The sequence below is a fragment of the Microchirus variegatus genome (assembly GCF_963457635.1).
Source record: "Microchirus variegatus genome assembly, chromosome: 1".
NCBI lineage: Eukaryota > Metazoa > Chordata > Actinopteri > Pleuronectiformes > Soleidae > Microchirus > Microchirus variegatus.
Window position 1 is genome coordinate 16474340 of NC_139802.1, and position 18353 is coordinate 16492692.

The following is an 18353-nucleotide window of genomic DNA, read 5'->3' on the forward strand; positions in this document are numbered from 1 at the left end:
TATTCCAAAAAATATAAACTAAAAAAAAAAAAAAAAAAAAAATGCTGATTGATAACAACGTGATGAGTGTTTTGGCAACAATTTCAATAACACTTACAGCATATATTCAAGTACTAAATGTTTTAGAATGAACATAATCTCACATGAATTCAAATGAAAAGGTCAGTTCCCTTAGTTAGTGACAAAGAAGAATTATTTAATCTGTGCAATTATATTGTAACTTTGGGATGATATTATTATTTAATTTTTTTTAAATGACGCTTGTTTTCCTGTTATAACAAACAATGTTCAACATTTAAAAACGGATTGATTAACCCTTCTGTTAGCATCCTGTCATCACAGACAGGATATAACACGTGTACTTCTGATTACCATAACCCCTAGACCGTTTGTGACATCTAGAAAATTAAAAAACTACGATCTGTCCAGGGTGTGACACCCGCCTTTCGCTCTATGTCAGCTGAGATTGAATGGCACAGCAACACCCCTGCGAACCTCATGTGGAGGATAAAGAAGTAGAAGATGGATGGAAACATGGAAACGGAGCTTTGCACCCATATACTTGTTATTGCGGTAGCCCTTCAGAACAGATTTTCACCAGCTTCTCAGTACCTTAATTCCTAAATGGTTGAATAAGTGCCAGATATTGAAAGTGAAAGTTATCTTGGAGCCGTAAAAATCTAAATAGATGGTCATAGTCTTGGTTGACTTATTGATTAACTGTCAGAGAATCAAACCACACGTGTCTCTGTGTCAATAACTCTGGTGAACTCCTGCAGGCTGTGGACCAACTCTCTCTTGTTTGACTTTGTGTGCGATGGAAGGAGGATTATCTGTAAACCGTGCCGTACTGCAGCATCGCATTTCCCTCAAGATCCTGGGAACAGCTTGTTGTGCTGCTACTTGTTGTGAAATATAACGGCATATTGTCTAGACCGGGGCTGAACACAGAGACAAAAAAAACATATCTTATTAAAACTAAGTCTGCACTGTAGTTTAAGAGATTACACTCGCTGTCTTTAATTGCCTGGATTAGAAGCACAGTTGCACCGTCATCATCTCAGACTACTGTACTGAAGTGATTTTCTTTTTTTCAGGCCTGTGTAGAGACAGAAGTCTGAACGTTGATGCTGGTTCTCTAATCAGATTTGTGTCTCTTCAGTATGTGGATCTAGATTCTATATCCAATATGTAGAAGGAGGACAGTGTGCACGTGCCGTATTCAGTCACATCTAATGTGCACTGACTCAGAATTGAACAATGTGAAAATAAGCATCATTATCATTTGTGGTTGTGAAGCAATAACTTCTTTTATGGGTGAGTTTGGGGATTTTCAAATGTGCCACAAGATTAAATTAGATTTAAATGAGAAAAAAAAAAGTATTAATGTATAATATCCATATTAATGACAGAACGGCAGAGTTGCTCATCCACTCTTCCCTCCTGTGGCACGATGAGAAGGTTGTGGAGACGGTGTCTAACTTTGCCTCAGGCTGGCTCCCTTTTAATTTATGTTGGTGAAGAATCTCAAAGTGCTGTTGTCTCTGGAGAGGTTGGGGTTTTTCTGTGCACTGGCACATCAACTGCATCATCTTACATTTTAGACCGACTCAAACACAACACTGTCATTCACGCACATACATCATTTATAGACCGTTGCTCTGACGGTGGAGTCACACTGAACACAAAGCACATTTGTGAGTGAAATTAGTCGTTTACTTTGTATATTGAATATGTTTTTATTATTATTATTATTATATATATTTAAAGCCATTTTCTCCCTCTAAAAACTGAAAACTGATCTACTTATCTATATGTAAGACAATTTATACACCCCAATAAAACTATGGCTTTAATGATTTATGTGCCACATACAGGAGAGTCAGGAAAAATACCAAGAAATAAATGAATGTACTGATTAAAAAAAAGCCATTAAAAGAAAACCACCAGCCATATTTTTCTGTCCGAGACAGTATGTCAGTCTTTCCTACATAAATTGAATGGCAGCTCTTATTATGCTCCTAAAGTAAGATGCCGCTGCTGCCGCTGCTGCTGGCTTTAATAAAAAAGAGCTTTACAAGCTCGGTAATTATTCAAAATTGACCAATAAAAATCATGACATGTGGCTTAAATGTTCTCATATTTAGTTTATTAGATCCTGTGTGTGTGTGTGTGTGTGTGTGTGTGTGTGTGTGTGTGTGTGTGTGTGTGTGTGTGTGTGTGTGTGGATGTGCTGTGCTATCGTCTCTAGTCTGTCATTTAATGAAGACACTCCACTTCTTAAATGGCAGCAAACATTAAATATCCCCTTTAATTACACCCCATAATCCATACATAATCCACTCTCATGGGTCTTATTGTGAGGCTTGATGTGAATACCCTCACATCTCCAATTTTGCCTTTGCATGTCCCATTTTTATTTTTTTTTAAATCATCACTGGTGGTATTATCATCTGAAATATGACGTTGGGTATGACCATTTCATAACTACACAAAGGGGAAAACACGCCTCCTGTTTTTGTTTGTCCAGGTTTATCTTTTACTTCGTGACACTGTGGACATTTTTCCTGACTTTTTGCATTAAGAATAAAGTCCTAATATTATGAGAATGAAGTCATAATTATTATTCAAGGAAAATCTCAGATGATCAGCTGCAACCTGCGTCAAGATGAGAAACACGGAGCATTTCGTGGTTACATTTTGATTGGGACTTCACTAATAAAGAAATCCTTATTATCTTCAGTATGAATGAGACTGTTTGGAAGAAAGAATCACACAGATTTGAAGGAAATCATGTCTTTTGTGGACTGGGGAAGGAAATGGCTGGTTACATCTGCATTCTGTTGCTATTATCTTGTAATAATAATAATAATACATAAGTTAACTTTAAAAGAAAGAATCTCATAGTATTAGAAATGTATTCTCGTAATAGTATGGTTTAATTCTCATAATATTATGACTTTATTCTTGAAAGTTTACATTTTTAATACTCCTCATCATCCGTCATAATATTAGATCCAGATTGTTTTTGGAAAAATCTGATCAAATCTGATTCAAACCACATTTGCAGGTGTATTTTTTTAATTTTATGTATTTGTTTATTTAAAACAACAACAGCCAACATAGTTTCTACAGATAGACCCTGGCTACACAAATCAGATTTTGTATCAATCACACAATAATAAAGACAATTGAAAGCAGTGACTGTGCTGCACTCACAAAAGCTGCACTGCGACTCGATAGGGTGATTGTTTCAAGAGTGAGACGATGCACCTTCACTTTTCCTGCATCAGTGAAAGCAAAGCAGTGTCTGCGCCAAAGAAACCCACACACAAATAGTCTGCTTCTGTCTAGACACATAAATACAGTTTGGTGACTTGCAATCAACAGTTCAGACAGTCTGCCTGAAAAAAGTCAGTTTCTGGCCATACTTGACATCATGCTTCATCACAGAAGGACACAGATAAACACATTTGCTGCATTTGCTTTGGACACAGAGAAATTAATCTCTAATTAATCATTCATAATTTTAGTGTGCAGCTGCTGCAACCCGTAAGAGCGAAATTATCTGGAAAACATTGTATTATTGCTGGACAGATGCCGTGTGTCTGTATGTGTGTTAGTAGAGTAACAGTTGATGGAGTATTATGGGAGAATTCAAAGATAGTTACAAAATAAAAGGTCCTGCAACTGTAAAATCAAATGTGCATCTTTGTGTTGAAAATGGGAGTAAACGTGTCAGTCTAGGGAGGAGTTTATGTCTAAAAGAAGAACACTGAAAACCGAGAGAAAATATGATGCACAGAGAGAAAAGATGCAGATAAAAAAAAGGGGGCTAAAGAAGGAGAGGTTTCCAGGAGAGACTTTATAGCAGTTAATACTTCTAAGTAAAGAATAAAACACCAGCGCTCACCAGGGGGAAAAAAGACGCAGACACAAAAGTGCTTTGATGGAGAAACAACACGTATCAAGTGTGATGATGTAAAACTGAGAAATGTGTGTTTAAAGTTGTCGAAATCCCACAGAGAACTGTGATGGGGTTAAATGGAGATTGTTGTCGTCATATAGGGATTATTTTTGCGATAATTTATGGAAGGAAAACAGATCAACCTTGGGTCTTATAAACGATGTGTAAAGACAATAAAAAATGAGACCACGTACAAAAGGATTTCTGACTGAACTAACTTTAACTTTAGGTTAAGGAATTATCCACAGTTCTCTGAAACATGAGTGAGGATAAAAGATTGTTGGAACAGAACTTTATATTGTCCATGAGCCGTCCTTTCTTCTGAACGTCTATTTACACACTGGAGAGTTAACCCTTTAACACCAAGTGTATTACAGATGATGCATTTGCGCATTTTGCATTAGTGTAATTATGTGACGGAATTCCAACGGTTTCCGAAAGCTGGGAAGTTGCATGTCAAAGCCAACATGTGTTTCTCTGTGTGTGTGTGTTTTTTTAAATACAACGCTTTGTTTTTTTTAATTTTAAATCATTAATTCACTATTTTTACACTCGGTAAATTGTAAATCTGCCAGATATTGAACGTTACTCTGGAAAAATGGGCAAAAGCACTTAGTTACAGGACATTTTCTAAACTAAATTGTGTGCAACTGCTACAATATTGTAATACAGCACAACTAATCTATTTATTGGTAATATTCAACATCAATCACAGATTTATTTAAACTAAAAATGGTGAATAATTGAAATGTTTAAAAAAAAATTATGTTCAGGTCCTCACAACATCCAGTTTGAGGTTTGGAAAATATTGTAATCTGGATTAAAACAGTACACACTTATTTAGAATCTTACATTGTACAATAAAATATTATTTTATGCACAAATCTAATCTCAGAGATGCAACTATGTCTATAAACACATGCTCTGTTCTTTCCACACATCCATCACAACCACCTCCTGACAACATTACTGCCATTCATAAATGTACTGCTGCATTTATTGCAAAAATGTGTAGCCTTATTTACCATTGCAACATAGCTGTATAAACCCTAAATGTCATTCCTGGCAGACAAGGTTGACATAAATAAATTCTCTCTCTCCACTTTTACTGTAAGCTGTGTCAGTGACTGCTGCATCTCTCCACAACAGACATTCTGCAGCGCGCACAAGAAGAGTTATGGCCTGGGAGATGTGCTAATGTTGCATTCCCTATTGAAATTAATGTGCCATGAGGTAGGTAAATAGTATATTAATGGGGACACATGGACCATACATGCACGGAGACAGAGAGATGAAGGAGAGGATGCTGCTGCAGCTGCCTTTGTACAGCAGACATCGTTACCTGGGGCTGCCACACTCGTAACGTGCATTGTGAATACATACAATGGAATTATGTGAGATTTGAAGTTGAAATTGTAAAATGTACTTTGGAAACTTTTGGTGTCTGAATTACGAGATAAGTAATGTTGTCAGATTTTGTTTAACGCCTCTTACGCCATCTTCTTTCTCTTTTTGCACCTCCACTCTGTACAGTAATGTTTTCACTTATGTGTGGTTTCTGTTGATTTCATTTCAGACTAGTATGGACATCGTTAGGGTGTTTTAAGCTAAAAATAATAACACAGGGACCTGAAATGACACAGTTTAAATTTACTTTTACTTAAAACTACTTTCCTATTACAAGAAGAAGTTAATTGTCATATGCAGGTTTTGACTAACAAAGAAACTCAAAGTTTCCCTTTAGATAAAATTTTAAAATTTTGCATAAATAATAGAGGGAATTGGGATGATATTTATTTTTCCTTATTCCAACATGGAAAAACAAGTTTTGATAGACTAAGATTAAAATCCTAATTAAGGTGACAAACATGTAAATATGTCTAGTAATTTCACCCAAATATGTACTAGTTTTTATACTTTAGCCTTTAATTTCATACACTGCCCAAACTCCTTCCTGCTGCTGGTAAAACATGGGAGTGGAGAAAAAAATCTCTTGAGAAATAAAAAATATTGCTTAACTAGTTTTGCTGCTGTGTGTTTTATAATCACCCAAACCCAGCAAACTGTGTGTGTGTTCAGTGTGTGCCGGTGTGACCACGAGTGTGTTCCTCCTTCCCTCTGGTCTCTCTGTGAAGCCAAACCTTAAGTTTAACAGTTAAATGCCCACCTTTTGCTGCTGTCCAACCGGTGTTCTGTTGTGAGTAATCACCTTCCCACCTGCAGATGGGCTCGCTGTATGGAAAGGGTGTGTGAATGAGTGTGCATGTGATACTGTGTGTGTTTGCTCTCTATCCTGCATACTTGCTTGCGTGTGTGTGATTGTGTGTGATTTATGAGCGCAGATTTTAGAATGAGCTGTTTTTCTACCTCACAGGCAGTCGCTTACCCAGACTCCACTCAGAGTCTTTAACCACGGTGTCCACGGTCATGGTACTGTACAGACGAACAGGGGTTTGTGGTGATAAAATAGTAGCTGAACACACAAGCAGCCACATAACCTTTGTTATTATGATGATCTCTTACACGTCTAATTCTCATTGCAGCAGGCGAAAATCCTCCATCATTCTGTGTGAAACCAGCTCCACAGAGAATAGCTCCCCAGTTTGGTGTGGTATAACTTGATTGGCCTGCAAAAAGCCTTAAACTCAAATATATTACCAGTATTGGTAGAGGATCAGTAGTTTGGGATAAATTAGAACACTGACTTATCAGACAACATCAGTGTTTGGCTTTACTGATACTTGCACACAGCCATGTTCCACATTCTGGAGAGAAACATTATAATATATAATTAATACCTATGGTTTTGGGTTACAATATATATACAGCTATACAGTATATGGGTGTAATGCTTATTACGTGAAAAACAAAAATGCAAAAAGACCGATTCAAAGCATGGTCACTAAGTTGCAATACAGGGTAAATAAATCCAAATATGAAAGCAAATATTGGAATATCATATCAGTGACAATACTATTTCTTCATGAAGCCCATGCTGCACATGAACATAGTTGTCATGCCATTCATCTTCTACTGCTTCATCCTCCACATGAGGGTCGCGGGATGAGCTGTGCCAATCTCAGCTGACATAGAGCGAAAGGCAGAATACACCCTGGACTCAATGCCTAATCCCCATATTGCATGTTTTTTGGACTGTGTGAGCAGAGCAAACCCACACACACACACACACACACACACACACACACACACACACACACACACACACACACACACACACACACACACACACACACACACACACACACACACACACACACACACACACACACACACACACTTGTGAGGATGCTCTTTTCCCTGCAGTCTGTAACACACACACATCTGTGATGTCAGGACAAGTGATGTGTTGTGACAGTGCTGTCATGGAGGGTATTGACACCCAGTGTCACCCAACACCAAGTGTAAATAACACACACACACACAACAGTGTGAGAAGGAACAAACGTACTGCTGCTCTTAACTTAAACAGCTGTTTCACCATTTACATCTGTGACTTAAAGCGTTTTTGGTTAAAGGTCGAGTCCGACATTTGTTTATATAAAACACTTATGTTCAAGTTTTCATTGATGAGCAGATAGTTCTCAATAAATGGAGTTATCAGGAATGTAAATTGATAAATAAATTCAAATCATGTGTTTGCAGAGTTTGAAAAAGCTTCATTGATACTGACTATTAGGTTAGGTCATTTTCTCCCAAAATCCTAAATATCGAAATTCTAGATCATCAGCATCAGCAACTTAATCTATTAATTGTGTTTATTATAGTGTTGCGAGGGATACAGATACAGGGTTTATTAAGTCTTTTTTTAATTATTATTTTATTATTATAATTATTATTATTATTTTAATCATAAAAAGGACCAGAAAATGTCCTGTAAGTAAGTACTTTTGCCCAGTTTTCTAGATTAACTTTCTTGAAAAAAAACAAAAAAAACTGTAGTTGTACATGAACCCTCTGATTTTGCATGTAAAAACTATTTAAGATAACACAAATTGAGTTTTTGTCTCAATATGCAAAAATGGGCCAACAATATGGAAACTGGCGACAACAACGCTGATTTGCCGGCTTCCTGCAACAGCGCAAGTGAAATGACCGTGAGAACCACATGTTAGCTGAGACAACTTCTCAGCTTTCAGAAACCTTTGGAATCTTTCTGCTAGCACAAACCGTCGTGTAGTTACGGTATTGCAAAGTGTCCTTGCACGAATGACTCGTCTGCAATACGCTCTGTGTTAAAGGGTTCATTTATTGGTGGCTATGAGGATGCTCTATGGCCACCTGCGTGGTTTTAAAATAATTTTGGATTGAGACAAAACTACAGCTGTGAAGTACAAGACAAACTGAACTCAAAACCATCACCATTTCTGTATGGAACAAACAATTGTGATGACAGTGAACACCAGTGTAAACACACACAACCTCTTCAGTACAGCGACATCATGGGTGGAATGAATTGTGGGCGACTGTAGCAGCACGGAGGCTAGCAACTGTTGGCAAGTAAACTCATGCCTATTGGCAGAGCATGAGTGAATTCTGAGGGTAGTGTTGTCTCATATCAAACACAGCTGTTGTGTATTTGATTGACGCCCAACAAAATCTGCCAACTTGTTTTCTCATTTAACAAAACGTGAATTAGGACAAGACGTAAAGGCTGGTTAAACTGTAGAGGTTGCATTTCTTTCTCTAGGTCCTTGCTATTTCAATAAAAAGACACATGCAGACGAGGATAAACAAACAGGAACTGTCAAGAAATAGTTGATTGTTTAATCTCATCCACAGGTTGTTGTATACATATATATATATATATATATATATATATATATATATATATAACCAGGTTAAAAGCCTCACTGAGATTAAAAATCTCTTTCCCAAGAGTGACCTGACCAAGAAGGCAGCACAGCACAAACAGGATCAAGGACAAAACCAATTATGATACAGGTGCAGTTTCTAAAAATTATCTTGCAAAGAATTTAGAGGCAGTCACTTCCACCAGGGGAGTTTCCCATCACAAGCCCCCTCAAAATCAACTGCAGCATCTTTAAAAGCCTTTTTTTCCCCAACTTCTTGTTCTTACTCTCGGGACCGTCAATCTTTAGAACAGAATGAGAGCGAAGGCCATATTGATTTTGGTTTCTACCTATGTAGGTAGACAGATATGGAGGAACTAGACCGAGAATAGTTTTATATACAAAGATCGACCAATGCGAGAGCCACACAGAGGTACCCAATGTCTATTTTCTTTAGATACTGTTCAGGGGCATTCGTGAAAAAACAAATCGCCATAATCCAGCAGAGGTAAAAATGTCGCTCATATGCTGTGGGGTGGAATTTCATTTGGTCCTAAAAAAGTAACCAGATTTGACCTTCAGCTTTGAGACAAAGTTTTCAGTGTGTGTTCTAAAAGACATGTTCTGAATATAATGATATATGTGGTGTGTTTCAACCAAGTGAAATTTCCAGAGTACTGGCACGGTATGGTGTGAGTGGACAGTCAGTTGATTGGGGCGACAGAAAGGTGTCACTCCCTTGTGATTGGCATTTCTTCAGTGCCCTCAGTCTATTCTCATAAAAAGCTTGACGTCTTGTGGAGACAAACAGCCACAAACTGAGCATAAAAAAGCTGGTGGATGTCCTCTGTTGTTGTCTGTAGTGTTGCGTTTGTTCGTAGTCTGCGTAACAGTACAAGTAAAGGTACTGTTCTCAGTCGAAACGCAAGCCTGACCGAGGGATTAATCGTTACTAACCCAACAGCACCATGAAGGAAACGCACCACAAGACGTGAGAGATGCCGAGAGGAAATCTCTCCATCTCTGAAACTCACCCACACAATTCACTGTCCTCACTGTCCTACTCCATTTCTGTTTTTTTTTAGGTTGCTTTGCAGTGTTGTAGTGTAGTTGTTCTACATAGCGATCTTTCCAGATAAGGACTGTTTACAGGTATCTGCTTAATTAAACAGCCAATAGCCGTCTATCTTTGAACGGTCATGTGGTTGATCAAAGTCTCTAGATTTCCCCAAGGCTGGAGACTTGTTCACTCTTGGATCTCTGGACTAACAATATGCTGAAAGGTTATTGTGGAATTATTGTTCAATAATGCCAAAAATATCCTGCCTACCCCAGACTCTAAATGTTCTGTATGTGGTTGTGACCTATAGTTCAAGCCTTCAAAAGGACATACAGACAAACAAGAGTTTTCATGGCAAATTGATTTATGTTAAAAAAGGAGCAAACCTCGTCATTGTTGGGGACCCTTTAACTGCCCTAATTACATCAAGCTATCACACATGGAAGGTTGGCAAAATCACACCAGAGGAGGCATTTTGGGAGTGAAGAGGTTTGAAATGCAAAAGGATTACGTCAAACTGTTGCAAATCTTCAGGGATTAGAGAAGCTTAGAGTCAGGAGAAAACCCAACTATGCCTTCTCCTGGTCTGTGTATGAGAAGTCTGCTCACACCAGTTTCCACACAGACATACGTTGACTGTGCATAGAACTCCTATCATATGTGCTGGAGTGTGTGTAACTGAGTGTTACTGAGGTGAGAATAGCCTTTGGCTCTGCCCAGTGTCGTCTCAGACTGGCTTAAAAGCAAAATGACCTGCAGGGTCAAACCCATTCTCTCTGACGTGTCCCTTATTGTTGAAAGCATTTTGGAGGCTCATCCACAGTCAAGCCCAGTTAAAGCGTGAAGGATCTGGGGGCCATCAGACAGTGTGGCCATCACATCACATCTGTGTCTGTCTCAGTGAGGCTGACAGGGGCGGCGCACACGTTTCAGACAGAGAGAGAGAGTGAAGGAAAATGAGAGAGAGAGGGAAGGAAAAGAGTGCAGTGGCTGACAGACACGTACAGTGTAAATGACAGGCTGGAGGACAGACAGGTCGACAGAACCTCAGACACAGAGACGCACTAATCGACTGATTAATGTACAGACAGGCAGGCATTACAGACACACGCACGCACACACACACACACACACACACACACACACACACACACACACACACACACACACACACACACACACACACGTTTACCAGGCCAACAGGGGACCGTCGGTCGATACCAACCAACAGTGAACCTGTGTTTCTGTTAATTTTTAAACAATAAAAATGTAATAGATTTTTTCTTTTAAGGTCTTTTATCATAATAATATTATGATAAAAGACCTTAAAAGAAAAAAATCTATTCCATTTGAATACATTTGAAGTAATATTATTACTTCAAATGTGCTTTTTACACACTAAATAATCTGCAAATACAGACAGACAAAAAGGTCCACTCTCTCTGACTCCAGTGTTTGTGTGCTGCATGAAGACAATAGAGTTTAAAGTGGAAGCCATTACACTGAATAAGATTCTGCTCTCTGTCAAAACTGCATTTTAAACATTATAAAAACATTTTTTTCACATATGTTGCATAGGCTGCACCTCCCGTGTGCAAATCTCTGTTCCTGTAAATAGTGACTACAGTCCGACTGTATTCTTCAAGCAGGGATGAAAAATATTTTCTCTCAGAAACTAGTTTTTTGCAGTTTTCCCTGCTTCTCCTTCCAGAGTAATGATGTCGATTCATTTCAGGGGGTGGCTGCTGGTAAAAAAGCATCTGAGCTGAAGCATTAGTTTTCCCAAAGCCTTCACTGATAGAGACAGATGGTGTCCATTTAAAAGGTCCCATGGAAGTGTGTTATTTCTGGTGCTTACAACCCACACAGATACTAAGACACTTTGGGAAACACACACTCGCGCAGATGTAGACGAGCAGTGGCGTCAACGTCTTTGTGTGTGTGTGTGTGTGTGTGCGCAAACATGTGCAGTTTACGCAAATCTATACACACGCGACGTGCAGAAAATAGATGCAGAACATGGAGTATATCTGTCCCTGTGAGCGCAAACAGATGGAGAGAGGCAGCACAGTACAGGGGGGAATCCATCTACTTTCTATCTGCCATGTGTGAAAGTACAATGTCACACCTATCACGCTGCCCCATTTCAAAAGCCAGGCATAAATATCAGCGTTTATGGCCACCACCAACCTCCCCCCCCAACACACACACACCCCTTGCCCCACCCCTCTTGCTTTCTAGCATTTGGGCTATGAAAATAAAGGCAAACAAAATTCTGCTGATGCATAAAATGAGGATGGGAAACGCACACAGTAGCACCTGGTGGCACAGTATCAATTGGTGGCTGTTAAAGAGCTCCCTGTTTGTGCCAGCTGCTGCATTGTTGGACTGAGACAATATGATAGTTCCAGCACCAGGGCTCACCACTGGTTCATTTGTATATGTGTGTGTGTGTCTGTCTGTCTGTGTGTGTGTGTGTATACATGTTTGTAGTAGGTTGTGAGGACATTTTTTCCCCCATTGCTATGTTTATACCTAGGCAATCTGATGTAAAATGGCGTTAAAATCAGATTGAATTTGTGAAATTTGGAAATATGTCAAAGTTTAAAGTTCACTTGGCTCGTTTTTATGGACAAAAAGAAAAAAAAAACACTCTATTTTGTGATTGCTACTTCATATCACTATTAAAAAACTCAAAAAAAAGCATACTTTTTAAAGCCTGAATATGTGGCCTATAAACTAACACATGTACATATAAGTTGTGTATTATTCCCATGGCAAATTACCATGGGTGCACATGCAGCACAGATCTGTGCCACATCAACTAAGGGTTAAGGGCTTTTTCAGGGTTGATACTTGTTTTAGGGTGGTATTTAGTTGTGATGTTAAAGTTAGATTAAGGAGCTACACTCTTAGAAACAAAAGTGCTTAGTAGAACCATATAAGGTTCTTCAGCTTGTCATAGGATAACCTCAACGGCTCCAGGTAGAACCTTTTTATAAAGGTTCCACCAATAACCCTTTTAAAACCCTTTATTCAGGAAAGGGTTTTTCAGAAGCAACTGGTTCCAGGTAGAACCTCAGCCCTTGTAGAAGGACCCTTTTGGAGCCCTTATTTCTAAGAGTGTAGTGAATGCATTATACACAAGGGTTATATACAAGGATGTGTGTATGTTTGAGGATTCAAGACACAAACTTAAATGCAATTCAAATGCTTCGTTCAAAACAAGGTGGGTTTTCACCTTCACAGTGAACCTCAGGTGGCTGGACAGAGCAGAACTCAGTGTGGATCAGTAGCTGCTGGTTAATTCATGATGCTGCTTATAGCTCGTGGACGCAGGCGCGCACGGTGGTTATGTGACGGTAAATGTGTGGAGTGTCTCTCTGCAGGGGCTGTGGGGAGGAAACGGTAATTGCTGTTTGGTACTGCACGCTTTCACGCTCCATTGGTTTGTCATTTTTCAAAGTGTGATGTTTTTTTTTTTTTCCCTTTCATGACGTGATCCACATGAGAGCACCCTCCGCAGACGCCGTTTGTCTCAGACTCGTTTCTCCACAGCGTTACTGATGATGACGACTTTGATGGAAGTGACAAATGTGGTGCCGTTTGGGTCCTTCTCAGAGTGGATATTTAAGAATTTTGTTGTGGATTGAAAGAAACTTCATGTCCATCGTATGGGGAAGAAATCAACATGGAAATACACTCTCTTTGTTATGAATGCCACATCACTACTGGTGATATTAATCTGATACAGTCATGTTAGACTATTTATGAACTATTTGTAGCGAGTCATTTCAAAGACATTATACTCCGACTGTGTGTGACAACTATTGTTCTCCCAAAAAGATGAAATAGACAACATGACTGTATAAACACCAGTTACTTAAAAAGATGACTGTAGCATTTATGTCATGTTTCAGTAGGGTTATTTAAATGTAAGGCTTCATCTGCACATGAACTCTGCATCTCGTATGTGTGCCGTTCACACCGCGTTGAAGTGGTTCTTATCTGCTGTGAACAAAAACTACTGTCAACAGTTTGAGTTTCACCTCAGCGTCAGTCTAATTAAACAAATAAATCCCTGCCCTTACTCTCGTTTCCTCATGAACTTTGAAATGAAAAGAAGCAAACAACTGCTCCCTGCTTATACATGTTCAGAGTGCATGAACGGTCACGTGATATAGGTTCTCAGGTGTGTTGGAAAATTATAGACAATTATAGATTATAGATGGAGCTTTAGTTAAAAGTATTCCTGATGAATGTGTTTACAATACAAAATGTTAGATTGTGTAGTTTGTATTTTGTTGATATGATGAAAATGCCTTAAATCACACACACACAACTTACTGATTGTGTCATAATTATATGTTATGTTTTTATAGTTGGATTAATAGAGGTTGTGCACAAATAACAGAATATTTGCAACTACGACTATATTTCTGGAAACTTACTTTAAGAAGAGTTACATTACAGCGTCCATGTGGACAAAGGGTTATATTGGGATGACTGTAAGAGGCGGGGTCAACATGTTTCATCTGTTGACTAATTATGGATTATGTCATTTGCTCTCAGACATCGTCCTCTAGACAGCCAGTGTTCAAGTGAGGGGAGAGATGAAAGAGGCTAATTGAGGATGAGAAGCTTGTATTTTATTTCTGTACATTTAGAAATTGGCTATTTGGTATTTCATTTTTAAATAAATGATGTGATTTGTGTACATATTCATATAAATGTTTTTTTGCATGAGGCCAAGTGGTTTTGAAGGACTACACAGACGTGTATGACATAAAGATAAATCCAAATTTCTATCTTCTCAAGCTAAGATATTAGCTGCTGATGTACAGACGAGAAGCAACACAGCATCTGCAGAGTCCATTCATAATTCATTCAGCTTATTTGCTCCAAGTGAACCAAATGAAATTTGACCCATTTTAAACGCAAACATTCATTTTTAGTGCCCTGCAGTACCTGTAGTGGCCTGCAAATGATGTTCTATTAACGTATAAAATCCCAACCACACTTTCATGTCACCCTTCCACTTTGCTAATGAAGCTGCCCCCAGATCCCCCCCCCCCCAACACTGTCTCATTAGTGCCCGCCGTCAACCCTCTAACAACACAGACTCTTCCTCTGCCTGCTATTAATGAGGGAACTGAGGATTCCTAATAAGCAGTTTTTCTTTTAATTAAAAAGTCTCCATAAATAAGCACCGCATAATCCATCTGTCAGATTCCATCCAGCTCCTACTTAGTTTGACTCCAAGATTAGAGACCAGGGCAGAGGATGAGCTGTGGAGAAAATATATATCTTTCTATCCATCATTCACCCATTCATCCATCCATCCATCCATCCATCCTGCAGCTGAGATGAATATGCTAATAATGTTAGTGCATGTTAATAATTGATGGTTGTATAAGACCTGGCACTGCTTTGCTGGTTCGGCAGTATTGGTGAAGGCGGCCGGTCGTGCTAAATGATTTATTGTGGCCAATATTCCTCCAGCGGGGATTCTGAATTCATAATAAGGAAATATTCCTCCTGTGCCAGTGTGTATTTATCAAAAGAAGTAAGCTGTTTTCTGATAGGCTCAGCAGGTCTCTTGGTTTCCACAGCAGAGACAATATGCACTTATACAGTCGATGCTTACTCAATATTTCTGGGAGTCATTTTCCTTTAAAACCAATTTTCTCTGATCCCTTTAGCATGTTTTTTTTCTCTGCAAACAGTGACCATTTACCAGCTGCTGGGATATTTTTATGCATAGAAATCATCAGCGTAAACATTTTTAACTGGACCTGGCACAGTCCTTTAACCTCATACTAGCCCTGAAACCTGAAAGAAAAAAATCCCAGTGACAACAAATCTTACTTTTCACTATTTAGCCATTATCAGCCAAACAACTGGCACATTGATTAATATCAGTTTAACAGAAACTGCAGTCTGTAGTTTTAAGGATGTGGTGAACACAAACTGAAGCTTAGACACATATGAATTAAGTGACAGAGATAAATGTTGCCAATAACTTCACACGCTCTCCTTCTCTGTACCTGTAAACATCACCCACCTTTTGTCTCCTCTGCTTAACATCACTGTAACAACGGCATAATATCTTTTCTTTAGAAACGATCACATTTTGAGGCACTAAAACAAATGTTGGTGAAAACAAATGAAAATTGGCACGCAAATCAGAACTGCCTCAAAAGAATTAATTTGAAAGTTAATTATGTGAAAGTGGTGCAAAATGGCTCAGTAGCACCCCCAAAGGAGAACCCCGGTAGGACAAAGCAGAAACTAAGTTGCACCAAATTTCACGAAACTTGGTGGAAACTCGTCTCAACACATGACAAACAGAAAAGTCTACTGTGACCATGGGCTCAACTCAACAGGAAGTCGGCCATTTTTAAGTTGGTGTCCATCTTGGCGATTTGCACGTTTCATAAATGAACAAATTTGTCTTATCATGTTGACTGTACCAACAAAAAACACTTCAATTTGTACGAGACACACCAAAAATGAAAAGTTATCAAAAGGCCTTGCGGATTCAAAAGGGGCGTGGCCATGGCAAATATCAGAATTTTGGTAAATGGTCGAAATTCGCCAAAAACGAACATCAAGTGGTCTGTAACTTCGCCCGATCTGCGAGACAAGAGACCTGGCCAGAAAACATCAGCACATAAATAGTAAGTCAATGGTATAGCGCCACCTGCTGGCAGCACAGCAGCTGCACGGGCCCGCACAAGGCTGCTTGCTTGTATTGTGATTAGTTCTAAAATGCTTAACAGTTTTTGCCACTGTTCCTCACAGTCCTCTCACTCATTACATACAGTCCCTTTACTGTTCTGTCAGTGGTTTATTACACATCCATAAAGCCTTACTTCACATATATATGTCAGGCAAAAGATGAAGTAGCAGCTATGTTTTCAGGACGCAGGTGCTGAAATTCACAGTTGTAATCGTGGGAGGCCTGGTGCCTGGTGCCTGGTGCCGTCCAGCTCTCCAGACACTCTTTCTTAAATTGTGCTATGGTTTTGGTCACTGCATCTTGTTTTGAAAGATTGTTGGGGCCTGCGCTCAGATTGACTCGTTACCTTAGCATTGGTGTTGCCTCCTTCCTCTCCTTCCTTCTTGTAATGTGACAAGATGCATTGAGAAAAATGTCTTGTTACAATATTATAACATATGAAAAAGATCTGTTTTTTTAAGGAATTTAAAAACCCAACATCGCTAATAGGGTGCTGGTCCTCAAGGACCTGCTCTGGAAAAGTCGCTAATTTGGAGTTTGGCCACAAAGCCCTCCTGTTGAACAATGTGCAGGTGCAGTGTGTGTGTGTGTGTGTGAGTGTGTATTCTCAGGACAGGTTCTCCATTCATCAACCCCGTCAAAGCAGAACAACAAGCAGGTGTGTGGTGGGTCGGTTGTGTTTGTTCACATGGGAGGGAAGAATGGAGAAAAAGACGAAGCGCAATATAAATAAAAATTCCTCTGAAAAGAAAGTAAGACTATGTGAGTCATCATTTTCCCATTGCCTGCCACCACACTGGGCTCTGCAAGTTTGAGATAAGCTTATTTGCTCAGAGAACAAAGGCATTGGAGTGATATTTAATGATCGTAAAAAAAAAAATGTTTGGTCAGCCACAGCTTCAAGAATCTGTCCTGTGTTCTGTGTTTTTCCATCTCTTAAAAACAATTGTTTGCCAAAGGTGAGGTCCCACACTGCCTTTGACATTAATAGATGAGCTCGTCTCACCCTGGAGTCACACTGGGCACAATGAAGTTAGTGACACTTTACTTTGTTGACATATAGGATTAAAAGATTCTAAGGTATGTGGTTGAAAAAAAACTGGCTCAAACAGTGGTTGACGTAAGAAAGTGATTGATGTCACAATCAGGATGTATCCTATTACAACGAGAGGTTTTAATCTGCAGGATAAACTTTCAACCACCACCTCACAATCATTAAATATAACCAAATCTTAGGGCATTTAATGAATGTTTTGAACTAATATGATACATTTGCTGCTAACAAGTTCATTAAGATGAAAAGTCAAGCCTGTAAATTTTTTTAAATCTGCTGTGGCTCTGAAAAAGCCTTTTATTGATATCAGCAAGTTGATCTCAGCTGGAGCTGGAAGGAAAAGCCTGTTTCGCAATCAGGGGAAATTCATTCAAATTAAAATAAAGGTTTAATTTTATAAAGGACTTTTTCACTTGCACTATGGGAGGTGGAAGACTTATATTCTGGCACTTTGGCTCATACTATTTATTTTACAATGGCCCTTGTGGATGATTGGAGTGTGAATATATGTATATATATATATATACACACATATATACATATATATATATAATTTTGCCTTATAGCTGTTGTCTTGGTTAGTGAATAGCTGCATCTAACTACCCTTATTATATAAATGCTCTTTTATAATAATAAGCAAGTATGCATTGCAAAACATTAAAATGGCCTAAACTAAACTAAATTATAGAGCTACTGAACGACAACCATCTATCTGTAGG